Genomic DNA, 13302 nt, shown 5'->3' on the forward strand with positions numbered 1-13302 from the left:
CTCTTGGCTCCTAATTCAATGTTCTCCCCATACACTGCTCTACTTTGTGACTAAAGGTCTATTTGAAGACTACACTATCCCCACTGGCTAGGCAAAGGGCTCAGAAATCCAATAAAACTATATTTTTTATAGATGAAGAGTCTATAATTCAGCTTAAGAAGCTTGCTTAGAGTTGCAAAACTCTGAACCATATGAAATTAATTGATATTCATTATGGTCACTGGAGTAACCATTAGCCAGTTGTAAAACTTGAAGCTACCCAATTGGTCTACTCCCTTGATACTCAAAAGAGTGGTTTGTGGGTTAACATTACCCAGGAGCTTGATAGAAATGCAGAATCTTAGGCCGACCCCATACCTTACTCAATCAGAATCTGCGTTTGAAAGTTCCTTCTAGAAGCATTCCTCTTTGTTGCTCACCTATAAAGGAGAACAGGGAACTGGATGTTCTTGACTTTCTCTTCCAGCTCTAAAATGCTCTGAATTCTTCTCTCCTTGCCTCTCTACCCCCACCACCTCCCAATTCTAAAGAAATATTTGAAGGGGAAGAGGTTACAAAGGTCAAGATGAAGGGCAAGTGGACAGGAGCGTATTTCTCTTCATCCCTCAAACTAGTTTCTGGGTGTCAGGAATTCTCCTGACCCCTTGCAGATCTATGTGTGACTTGGGTCAAATGATTGTTGGGTGCAGCTCCCTCCAATAGGAGTCTAAGATACCTGGGGGCCTGTCTTATCTTGGCCACCAAAAGAGCTGGGAAAGCTTAAGTGGCTGACCCAGTCTCCTCTTATCTAAAATGAAAGAATTGGCTTTCTCAGTATTTTTTGTTTACACTTTCAGTCTGTGAAATCAGTTTTTAAAAAGTACCTGCTTATCTAACTTACCTGTGATTTACTGGTGTGTGTTTCTAGTAGTTTTAAATTCTAACCCAGGACTCTGGCAACTGAGGAGGATGGGGTGCTTTCCATAAGGCCTTGTAATTACAAGATTTCCACAGACACTAAGACCTGAGTGAGCTTTCTACTCAGTTGATTTCTGTTGTCTTGTGCTAAATAATTGATTGATCACACTTTGGTCCCGAACCTACTTTTTCTCACTGTCTGCTCACCCACTTCTTTACAAGGCTAGGCGAGTCCACTCCTGAGACTTCTGCCAATGAACACCCAGCTGCAGAAGCACAAGTCCATGGAAACTAGCCCGAAGACAACCGAAACAGTAAGACCGAGTAAATTTCATCTTTAAGAGGCTCTGCCTGCTTTTCTCTAGATTTAAGCCCATTTCTCTGAGGACCCAATGGAAATTCCCAGCTACAGAACATAAAACCCCACTTCTCAGTCCTGAGGCTCAACGTTTGCACACAGAGCAACGTGGAGTTAGTTCTTCATATGCATCAGGCTAAAATAAAGATTTTCCGTTCTCATTTTTGTAAAGGGAAAGTTTAGGAGTCTAGAGCTGACTTTGAAAGTGACACACTGCTACACAGAGCTTTTGTTTGCCAAACACTCGCAAATCATCTTCCCTCCACAAAGCCTTGAAAATGTCAGCAGCCTGAATATCTCTGCCCACAGGGCTATTCTTCCTTCAGGGCCTGGGCAGTAATTCACTGCCCAGGACCCACCAGCCCCCGGACTGGGAAGCCTGTGAATGTTTATGGCCCTCCAGGCAAAAGTTTTCTGGAACTATCTGGGAGAAGCATAGGCCCTTTTATTCCCTCTGCGGCACCTAAAATATTTTTGTAAAGGTATTTTTATTTTAAATAAGTGAGCTCAACAAGTAAATACTGAGTGAGAACTAGTAAAATGCCTCAAAATGAAGCCAAGATTGAAGGAAGAAAAAAAGGCCTTCGGTGCAATAAGATTCTCTTTTTTTCTTTTTTTTCTCTCTCTCTTTTCTTTTTTTTTGAGGAGCAAGTACATGGAAAACAGGCATTCAGCTCCTTTTTAAGAACCAGTCTGTGTGTAAATCATAGTTACATGGGCTAAAAACAGACCCATGAGTGCTAGCAGTGGTGTGGACCTCATTTCCCTACACAGTTACCACGTGAAGGAAATAATTAGTCATCTTCCTGCTTACTCTCTATTCAAGACTTTGGGAAGATCAAACTTTGCTGTAAAGACTATCATGAATTATCAAGAGAGAAGTCGAATTTATTTTCATTCATAAATGGGCCAGAGAGGGCTGTGGTCAAGTTCAGAAAGGTTAAGGCAAAATCATGGCCAAGAAGCACATCTAAGTTTTCTCAAACATATTACTCTCTATTTGACTAACAATATTCTCAAAAGCAGATGGGAAAAACAGCACATTATTTCTCCTCCAGAAAGGGGGCTGAACCCATATCACAGCAGTGTTTTAGCTCAAGCACACGTCAAGCGCAGATTCGGCTGAGAAATTGATCTCCTTCCTGGTAGCCGCGTTCTCTAGGGCTGGACAGGATGTGAGAGGAATTGCCAAGTCACTACTTAATCATTTCTTACTCTGGAGTTGTTTTCCCTGCACTTAAGGCATCTGATTCTACAGATCAGAAAACTGAAAATGATCCTCAAGAATGAAAAACTTTTACGGAGTTGTGTGCAACAGCATTGAACAACAGAATAAACTCTGTGGCCACAACTAGATTTTATTTTTGCTTTTATATTTGATGGGTTGAAAGAACATAGGAAAAGCAGAATTTTTTAAAAAAACAAGGACATTGTGCAGATAAAGCTGATGGGGAACTTAAAGGACTTCCAGAAATAGATGGATATGAATTTAAAGTCAAGCTTTTAGCTGTATTTTATTCTTGTATCCGCTCTTCGCGTCTCTGCAGTTTTCACACACAGGGCAAACCTTTGTAAAATGTGCAAGTCCCAAAGGACCTCAACAGCTATAAGATGTCAACTAGACAAATTCATTTCTAGAAACCTAAATAAACTCATATATTTTGAGGTCAGGGAAATGATAATAACATAAAATAACTGACTTGCTCTTCATGCTCTAGGAATAAGCATAGATGCTCATGTACACGCACAGATATACACGCGAACGTGCACATGTCTCATTTAGTCGAAGCAAATCACTCCAAACAAAATCCAAGGATGTACTCAGGGATTTGGAAGATCATTAGTTGTACTTGGAATTTAGAGAAAATACAACCAAGTCTTAAATGCCAAGGCCAATAGAAAGACGAGATGCTGTGATCAAATATTCTTATCTTCTTTCATTCATGAGTTCAGAAGGTCACCCGTATCTCCTCATGTCTGTTCCCCGTATGTGACAAAATGAGAATTGTTGACAGAACAACTCTCATAGCATTCCTCAGCTTTACATTGATTTTTGTTTTGTTTTGTTGAAGGTGAATTTGCACATATCAGTGATTTTCAACCTTTTTCATCTCATGGCACACATAAACTAATTACTAAAATTCAGTGGTACATCAAAAACATATTTTTTGCTGATCCGGCCAAAAAATAGGCATAATTTTTATTCATTCCCACTGGATGGCTATTGTCATTTTTTATTTGGCAATCTAAGGAAAAAGAGGTCAGTGCCCCTGATTAAATAGTCAGGCATTACATGTCTTAAAAGTTTTTGCAGCACACCGGTTGAAAATCACTGGTATATATTAAAATACACAAATTTTAAGTGTAGAAGTCGATGAATTTTACTTCTGAATTCACAGACTCACATAACCAGGACCCATATCAAGATATTGAACATTTCTGTCATCTCAGATATTCTCCACGTGCCCATCTCAGGCAATACTACCCCTTAAAGAGGTCCCTACCAGAGGAAGTTTTGTATACCAGAAGTATAAGAATAAAGATTTCTGAAAATTTATAAGCCATTTGCTTTCCTACCTCCAGAATGAATTACTGTCCCACTACTACCAACAATTCATGTATTCATTCAATAGATATTCATTGAGCACTCACTATGTGGCAGTCACTATTTTAGGTGCTTGGGATAGATCAGTGTGCAAAATAGATCAAGTTTCCTGCCCCCTTGGACTTTTTAGTCTAGTGAGGGTAGATAGGAATAAACAGCAAATATTATACACTAGTAAATTACAGAGTATGTTAGAAGACTTAAATGTTAAAATAATAAAAGCAAAAATAGAGCAGGTAAGAAGGATTATTAGCACTAGAAGATGGTGAGAATGAGAAGAAATGAGTTACAATATTAAATAGGGAGGTCAGAGCAGGCTTTCCTGAGAAGGCAAAGCGAGAAGGTGAGGGTGTCAGCTGTGTGAGTATCTCAGTTTGATTCCCACTTACCTCTCTGACCTGCTTTTTGATCACTATGATTTAATCACACTACTATCTCTCTAATAGTTATTAGTTGGTTACTCATTAGTAATTAGTTATTTTTCTAATAACTAAAGATGTTGCACTTCTTTTCTTTTTTTCTTTCTTTTTTTTTTTTTTTTTAAATATATCTTTATTGATTTCAGAGAGAGGAAAGGAGAGGGACAGAGAGAGATAGAAACATCAATGATGAGAGAATCATTGATCAAGCCCACAATCGGACATGTGCCCTGACAGGGAACTGAACCCCGATTGCCTGGATCTTAGGTCGACCCTCAACCGCTGAGCCATGCCCGACCGGGCAGCTTATATTTGCTATATTTGCTGGTCCTTTAGGTTTCCTTATTTCTTTCTTGCCTCTGACATTGAACTTTGCCTTCCCTCTGCTTAGAACTCACTTCCCCCAGATCTTCCTTCTCATCCTTCACCTCAGCTTAAATTTCACCTCCTTGAAGACACTTTAGCTCACCATCCAATTTAATAATGCTTCCGCCCTGCTTATACCCTCTTTTTGATTGGTTTATGCCATATCTATTTGAAGCTTACTGTGTATGCTTTTTACCCAGTCCCTTTCCCCTCCTGCCTTCTCCAGAGGGAAGCCACTCTTAATAAATTCAGTACTTAACCATTTCTGAACTATTTCCCCAAGTACCTGTATAAATTTACATTCCCATTATCAGGGCATAAGAATCCCCATTTCTTCACGTACTTCTAATGTTTGGCATTGTCAGAGAATTCAAATCATCATGGATGTAAAATGTTATCTATTTGGATATTGATTTACATTTCTCTAATAATTAATAAGGCAAAGCTTCTTTTCTTGTATTTGCTAGCCATTTAAGTTTCTTATTATATAGTCAAATTTCCTATCAGCTCTGTGGTTGCAAATACCTTTTCTAAGAAAGTAACTTTCTTCCCTTTTTTGAATGGCTGTTATTATACAGAATTTTAGCATTTATCATTTCCTTTATGACAGGTTCTTTTTTATTGCCTAAGAAATCCTTCCTGACCCCTGAGTCAAAAGGATAGTCTCTATATTTTTATACTGAATGTTATACTTTCCACATTCAGGTCTTTTATCCTTGATCTTTGTATATGGTGTGAGGCCAGGATTCTAATTTAGTACTTTATCTTATTTTTTGGAGATTGGTATCTTGTGTTTCCTTTTATTCAGCATAAAAACAAAATTATTTATATATATAACCTCTGCCCTAATAGAGCTTATGATTTTGGGGGGGAAAGAAACAATAAACAAATAAGCAAATATGTAAATAGTAAAAGTGAATATTCACATAGGGACTCTCTATAGGAGGTACTAGGCTTTTTATGCCAATTTAATCTGTTTAATAATCAGAGTTTCTCCATGAGGTAGGAGCAATTAGTATCCTCATTTTAGATATAAAAAAATAAAGCAGAAAACAATTCAGTAATTATCTCACAGTTGCACAGACAATGGGCAAGCTGGGATTTCAAACTAGTCAGTTCACCTCTAGGATCTGTACCTCTAAGCCTGGCACTAGGCTGCCTCTCATCTGCGAAGCAGTAAAAGCTATGGCTGAAAATCCTCAGGGGGTCAGCTGAGAGGCTTCCTTAGCTGGGGACTAAAGAAGTTTTTCAGAAAGTGACACTTAGGGTAAAACCTGAAAGATGAGAAAAGCAGCTTCTCCCTGCCCCAGAAAGGTGAATAGTTCTGCTTCTCTAAATCTCAAACCAGTAGGAGATCACACACAGAAGGAATGAAGGCATTTTATTTTTACCCTTTAGGACGAACTGAGTAACAACAGGACATATTGCTCAGTGGTCACAAAATATAAACACCATGCCAGCCTCCTACCAAAAAAAGCAAAACCCAACTCTTTGTTCTGATTGCATCTGCGTGACCACATGCATGGTGTCCACACAGCACACTGTACCCCAAACACCACACTTCTCTCTCTACTGAGAAAGTCTGTCCTGAGGAAGCAGCATGGCATGCCCTCTGGATGGGTTCCCCTCCGACCCCTCTCTTCCCTCTGAACTGCTGGCCAGACAGAGAAGCCTTTGTGAAATCCACGATGGGGGCTCCGAAATTGCACAGACCCGTCTGAACCAAGTCTGAACATATTAGTCAAGGCACTTGAAAAACATTATCTTCTCCCCCTCAAGCCACTTTATTCACAGCTTTACCAGGCCCTCACATTATAAATCAAATGAGCATGTTGTTCTTAAATTGCTCAGGAGATGAGAAGTGGTAGAAAAGATTCCCCATGGGCCATGGGGAAGGCTGAAACCTTCTGGAAAGATGCCTGAAGTGTTGGGCTGGTTTAGCCCCCTGTGTTAGCAGGGCTTGCTGTGCACACTCGGAAACCTGACTGTTTCTTCCACCTGAGCCATACAAACACTACTCGTTTCTCCTTACAAACCCCCTCTGCACTCTCCCAATTTTTCCTCCCATGTCCATTTGAGTTCACAAATCATATTTTGTGACCTGTGACTTGAGAAATATAACTAAATATGTGCATGAAGATTTTATAGCCCCCTTCTAGGGTATTTTATGAGATGAGATCAATGCAATACCCACACTGTCCCCAGGTCCTGAGAGGATGGGGAAAAAGCCAGGGTCATGCCTGAAACTAGAAGGTCATAAGCTGAGTTGAACAAAGGGACCCCTTTGGTCACTTAGGTTTGTGTTAGAAGCATCTGATTTCAAACCTGCCACAAATCCCATCCAGCTGTATGGCCCTATTATAGCAGTGAATGGTTTCAGAATGAGCCAATGCTGAGCTTCGTGGTCTACAAGCCATCCCATGGTTTATGTACAGATCAGAAGGGATAAAATGTGGGATGAGATGTGTTACCTTATATACTTGAGTTTAAAACGTGTTCTGATTTTAAGGCACGCTGTGACCCACCTTGAAGAACTCTTGAAGTATCACTTTAAAACAGTTCCCTCTCTCTTCCTCACTCTGAAATCAATATATTTTAAAAATAATAATAATAAAAATAAATAAATAAAATAAAACAGTTCCCTTTGAAAATAATTTGATATAATATTTTGGTCTTTAGAACTTCTAAAGTGTTCTTTCATTGTCAGTGTGCTGGGCACAGGAAAAAATGAAGGGCAAAGAGAAGAGGAAGGAAAAGAAGGTAATATAGGGGAGGGGAGGGAAAAGAACTGAAAAACAATGGAAGAAAAGAAGAAGGGGGGGAGGAGAGGAGGGGAGGGGAAGGGAGGGGGGAGGGGAGGGGAGGCTGGCAGTGGAAAGATGAGTTTGTTTTTACTGGTATATAGTTGTCTCTAAACTTCCACAAAACATGATATTCTAGGGAGCTGATAGACTTCACAGAAATATTTGAGATATGCACATTTCAAAGCACTGCTCCTGTCATTAATAATCTGCCTTCAAAGACATGTCTGTAATATCCACTTGACCACATGGAAGCTAGAGACAAGTGTGCTGACTGATGCAGTCTGTCTTAAGGAGCAAGTTGCAGGGCAAGCATTTTGAACCATGTTACATTGGGCAGCTTTTTTAGCTCTCAGTTGTCTAGTGGTTTGCTATGATCTGGAGAAGATTCATGGTTATGTTCCGAGAAACCTGTGTCAGTGGGGACTGTCTCAGCTTTCTTCCTGGCAAAGGTAGAATGACACTATTCAGGCCTGGCAAGGCTGTCGTCATCCTGAGTTCGTAATATGAAATAATACACTCCAGACGTTTGCTGGGGAGTACGATGTCAAGTTGACATGTGCCCAATAATTACTCAAAAGTCAAGTAGACAGAAACAGTATTCAAAATTGTTTGAAGGATCAGGGTCAAGTTCTTCTAGAATCTAGATGTTCTCAACTATCCTCCTGGCTCAGAAAGATCAGAAAGAAGCCAAGTCTACAGACTTCATTTTATTGGATCCCTGAAGAATTGTTTTCAATGAATTATGCTTTGGGGATTCCAAGAGCCTAAATAAAAGGTTGTTATTAGGGGAAAAAAAGCCTTATAAAACTCCAACATTCAAAGAAAGGACATTGTTGAGGACACTGATCATTATGTCATGTTTGTGAGGACCCCAGGAAGAATGACTCATTTTGCTTTAGTGACAAGACTAATTAGAACTTGTTTTCCATTTTAAAAACATTGTCAGTTGTATAAATCACCAGGTTAAAGTCATAGTTCAACCCAACCAAGATAGGTGTAGATTAATACACATGTCTTTTAAGCCTCATTCCTTCTTTCATTGTATTATTTTCCTGATCCATCTTTCTTCTCTCATCCAGATTATATTTGACACAATACTTTATATTATACATGTTGTTATAATCAGCCAACTCATTTCCATAACTAGATGAAATATAAATTAATAAATAATTTCTTATGATCTGGAAGCTTGATGACCTCTACATTATAAATATCCGTGAAATCACAGGCCTTCAAGCAGACCCTTTGGTGTTACCGCACTTGTGGTCAGCAGGATATTTCCTCCCCCAAAGATGTCCATGTCTTAATCCCGAAAACCTGTGGATATGTCACCTTACATGGCAAAAGGGACTTTGCAGTTGTGATTAAGGTTTTGGACCTTGAAATGGTGATAAAGATTGCCCTGGATTATCTGAGTAGGTCCAATGTAATCCAAAATTCCTTATAAAAGGGAAGCAGGAGGGTGAGAGTCAGAGAAAGAAAATTGATGATGAAAATAGGGATAAGAGCTAGAGATTTGAGGATGGAGGAAGGAGCCAGAGAGCCAAGCAATGCCAATGACCTCTAGAAGCTGGAAAAGGCAAGAAAACTCTTTTTGCTTCCGGAAGAAACAGGCCTGCCAACACCATTGTAGCCCAGTGAGACTTCTGACCTCCAAAATTCTAAGAATCAATTTGTGTTGTTTTAAGCAAGAAAGTTTGCGTTAATTTGTTACAACAACAATAAGCTAATACAACGCTCCCTGAGAATTCTAGATCACAATTGTGTTTATGTTTACTCTTTTTCTTTCTTATTCACTTTTCAAAAAATGTATCTTTATTGATTTCAGAAGGAGGAAAGGAGAGGGAGAGAGGGAGAGAAGGAGACAGAAACATCAATGATGAGATCATTGATCAGCTGCCTCCTGCATGCCCCTCACTGGGGATCGAGTCCGCAACCAGGCATGTGCCCTGACCGGGAATCGAACCACAGCTGCCCAGATCCTAGGTCGATACTCAACCCCTGAGCCACGCCTGGCCAGCTCTCTTATGCTCTCTTGCCCCATAGACTTTGGTATCACTCATTTCTTAGTCCCTAGTTTGCTTGTGGTGTATGGACTAGGTTCTACCATCCTGCCCAGGACTGTTCAGCTTTGAACTTCAAGTCTCCATTTTTTGACATTGACGTATCACCCCTGTTCCGCCTTGGCTGTTTGCCCATGCTGGACGTCGCCTTTCATTGTTTGTCTCTTCAACTAGATGGTGCCCGCCTTCCAAGGGCTGACAACTTGCCACATCTGTAGAGAGCCCGCTCTGCAGTCCCTCTGCCCTCATCCTTAGGAGTCACTGCCACCTAACAGAACTTCGTACAAATGACAGAAATGTTCTACCTTATGTCCAATGTGGTAGCCACTAGCTGTATGTGGTTATTGGGCTCTTGAAATGTGGCTAGTGTGAATGTGGTTTTATTTGATTTTAATTAGTTTAAATTTATTTTAAGTAGATACACATGGCAAGTAGTTACCACACTGGACAGCACAGCTAAGATTTCGTTAAATGCATATTGATAATGATGAATGGAAGCAGCCCTTAGACACCTATAATCCTTTCGCTCAAATCGGCATTTTTTTTTTTCTTTAAATGTTGCTTTAGAAGAAAGGCAGTCATGATGAAAAGTATCTGAAAACCAAAGACATTTATCCATGAAATAGGCTTCAATTACATGAGAGAACGATTAGGACTTAAATGAAACCCCCAGAACTATTAAATCCCTGCACATGATGCCATTACCTTCAGGAACTCATAAAAGAAAATGTCCTTAATTAAAAGTGTGATATTTTTTTCGGTGGCTCTGGGGACTTTTAAATGTCTGGGGTATAAATAAACCGCATTTGTAGTGGGGTCTGAAGGCGCGCCCCGACTTGGTTCAGTTCCCAGGTTGCACCGACGCTCGGCTACCTACGAACCCGGGGCTGCGGAGAACGAGGACGGCGGCCACGCGCTGCTGATGGCTGTCCCCATGCTGCTCGCTGGGGTTTATCTTCCATGAAACGCCTGTGGATGTAAAAGCCCATGTAGAAAGGAGTGAGTCGGGGATTTGTAACTACCAGGCACTTACTGGCCGCATTAGCTGGAGAACACACAGAGGAGGCCTTGTGAGGGATCACTCCACCTAGGCTCTGGGCTAGACAGTGTGAGGTGAGCCGAGTGACACCAGATGGAAGCTGACATGGTTCCCGGGACAAAAAGCAGATGGTTCAGTGGAGAATGTCGCCCCGGCTTCCTGCCACCCTCTTGACTTCTGCAGGTAGATTCTGCAGGATTTCAACCAAAATCTTAAACAGAAAGAGGCATGGATCAAGACGCTAAATTTATCAAGTTTGCATTTGACATCTCTTACCTTTGTGTAGGCGTCTATAGGGTTAGGTTCGCGAACGCATTATAACCCAGGAAGAATGAAGTGGCACAGGGACAGCCTGCCAATCAGGGAGACGCTGGTTCAACCCAGAGACAGAATCCAGTACCCCAGTGAGGTGTTCATCTCTTCCTGGAGAAGCGGTGGGCTCCTTCATTTGGGCATTTCCTGACTGGATACAGGATTCATTAGTGTCAAACTTGCTTTCACTTAAAAAATAACAATAAGGCAAGAAATAACTTTAAAATATAAGAAAATGTACCCAAAATATAAACTTCCAGAAGGTATAGTCTGTTTGTTTAGATAACAGAACCCACCCAATTGCATGATGAAAATTATTCACGCTGACTGCATCCTGGATTTTGCTGCCCCAGGAGAGCTTCTCAAGGAATTTCAAAATGTGACACAGCTTTATGCACAAATCCATTAACCACACTCCAAATGCTGGGAGTTTGTAGAATACTCCAAACAGTAACTTAATTCTGTATGATAATTATTTTATACTTCTGTAATTTCTTCCTCAAAGGTAGAGGGAGCTGAAAGAAACAGCCCCTTCTTGTCTTTTTTTCCTGAGGGTATTTCCTTTCCCCGTGTGTTCCCTGTCTTCATTGTCCAGGATCTGACAACCCCTTTCACCTCATTGCTCTTCTCTGGAATGGTGGATGCTGCCACAGAACATTAGATGTGGCTCAGATGGAAGGCTGGCCACTGTGAGATTTCAGGGATCATAAGTTGAATTAAGACTCTGAGTTCCAAACCCTGATTAAGAAGTACAAATTGGTTATTACGAAATGGTCATGGGGATGTCAAGTACAGCATAGGGAACATAGTTAATAATATTCTAATAACTAGGCGTGGTGCTGGATGGGTGTAGGATTTATTGGGATGATCACGTATTAAATTATGTAATGTCTGGTCACTGGGAAGTACAAAAAATTTTAAAATAAATAAATAACATGTAAAAAAAAAATGATTCTCAGTTCCAAACCTTCTAACAAAAATACTATATCTAAAATAGAATTATCTATTTTCCCTAAGTGAATAATACAAGAACTTCTTTGTCATAGTTCACATTTCCTCGACGTGTAATCATTTGTTTTCCTAACTTTAAACCAGCACCAAAAAAGTCCTTCATTCCTTATCTTGCCAGCTAGGAACACCTTATTCAAAATTTCCCAGTGCTTGCAGGAAAAGGAAGAGTGCCCAGCACAAGACAAGAAAAATCAGACACTTCAAATCTGAAAGGTTGCAGATGTCTGAGCCTGATGAGGGCCTGGCGGGGTGCTGTGTTGCACTTGGAAGTCCCATTTCAGTTCAGTGAGCACTGAATGCATAATATTGGGTTTCCTGGGGACATCTGAAAAGCAATACTGCCATACTCCTCCATTTAGCACACATGGATGTGGGACTTTAAACACATCAGGAAAAAAGAAGTCTAGCAAAGAAAGGAGAGAAGCCTAATTGAGAAAGAGACCAGGAGTCTGTCGCAGGCAGGAAGGAAAAAATTCAGATGTTCATATTTTTTCTAAAAAATGATTTATTGTTCAAATTATACTCATTTGCTTTTTAAGAGCAGCCAGGAAAATGAAGTTATTGGTACATTAGAATTTTCCTCTCTGCTGTCATTTCAATTTAATTATTGCTCAGACATCTGTAATGGAAAGAACTAGAGGCTTAGAGCATGGTTTCCAGCGTGGATCTTTCTAAATCTGTCCCTGGGTAGATGAGGGAACTGGAGCAAATGCTTGAGGCCCTCAGAGAGGTTGTTTCTTTATCTGAAACAAGGGAGTCCCAATAGCTACCTTACAACGTGGATGAAAGATTTAATAAAGTTATGGATGTGACATCGAGTTAATGCTCAGCATGTTAGCCGAGTCCAAGGTGAACTGTCATATTTTTGAAACTTGACAGTAAGACAGAATCCTGTTACCTGCATAATCCAAAGTTTAGAGTTAAACTGTGGCATCTTGAAGTTCAGGATTTCACTTGAGGCCAAGTGATTTGGATTTGAGGAGAAAAACACTACTTGGGGTCACCCTGAAGCACTGGTCTAAATTTCTGATTTATCTTCCACCAAGACAACAGGAAGAATGAGACACAAGTTGAGAGCTTTAAGACACCCGTTTATAAGAGTTTGAGATTCCTCTAATGACCCTAGAAAGATGGCAATACCTGCAAAGCCTTCTCCAAAGGTGGGGTTTATTTAGACCAACTTGGAATTTAAAAATAGCTGCCACTCAGAATCTTGGGGAGGGAAGGGAGCAGGGAAGTGCCCAGATAGATGGAATGGAGCTATAGAATTGTATGGCTATCACTTAGGTTTGCTTGTTGTCATCTGGGTTCTCATACACCATGAAATCAGTGAGCGCCAACCAAAGACTCAACACAAGCGTTAAGTTAACCCTGACCTGGCTCAGCAGAAGTCTGTATTTAGAGCCTTTTAATAAAATTGGAAATTTT

Source organism: Miniopterus natalensis, chromosome 12, assembly GCF_054644295.1.
Source record: "Miniopterus natalensis isolate mMinNat1 chromosome 12, mMinNat1.hap1, whole genome shotgun sequence".
Classification (NCBI taxonomy): domain Eukaryota; kingdom Metazoa; phylum Chordata; class Mammalia; order Chiroptera; family Miniopteridae; genus Miniopterus; species Miniopterus natalensis.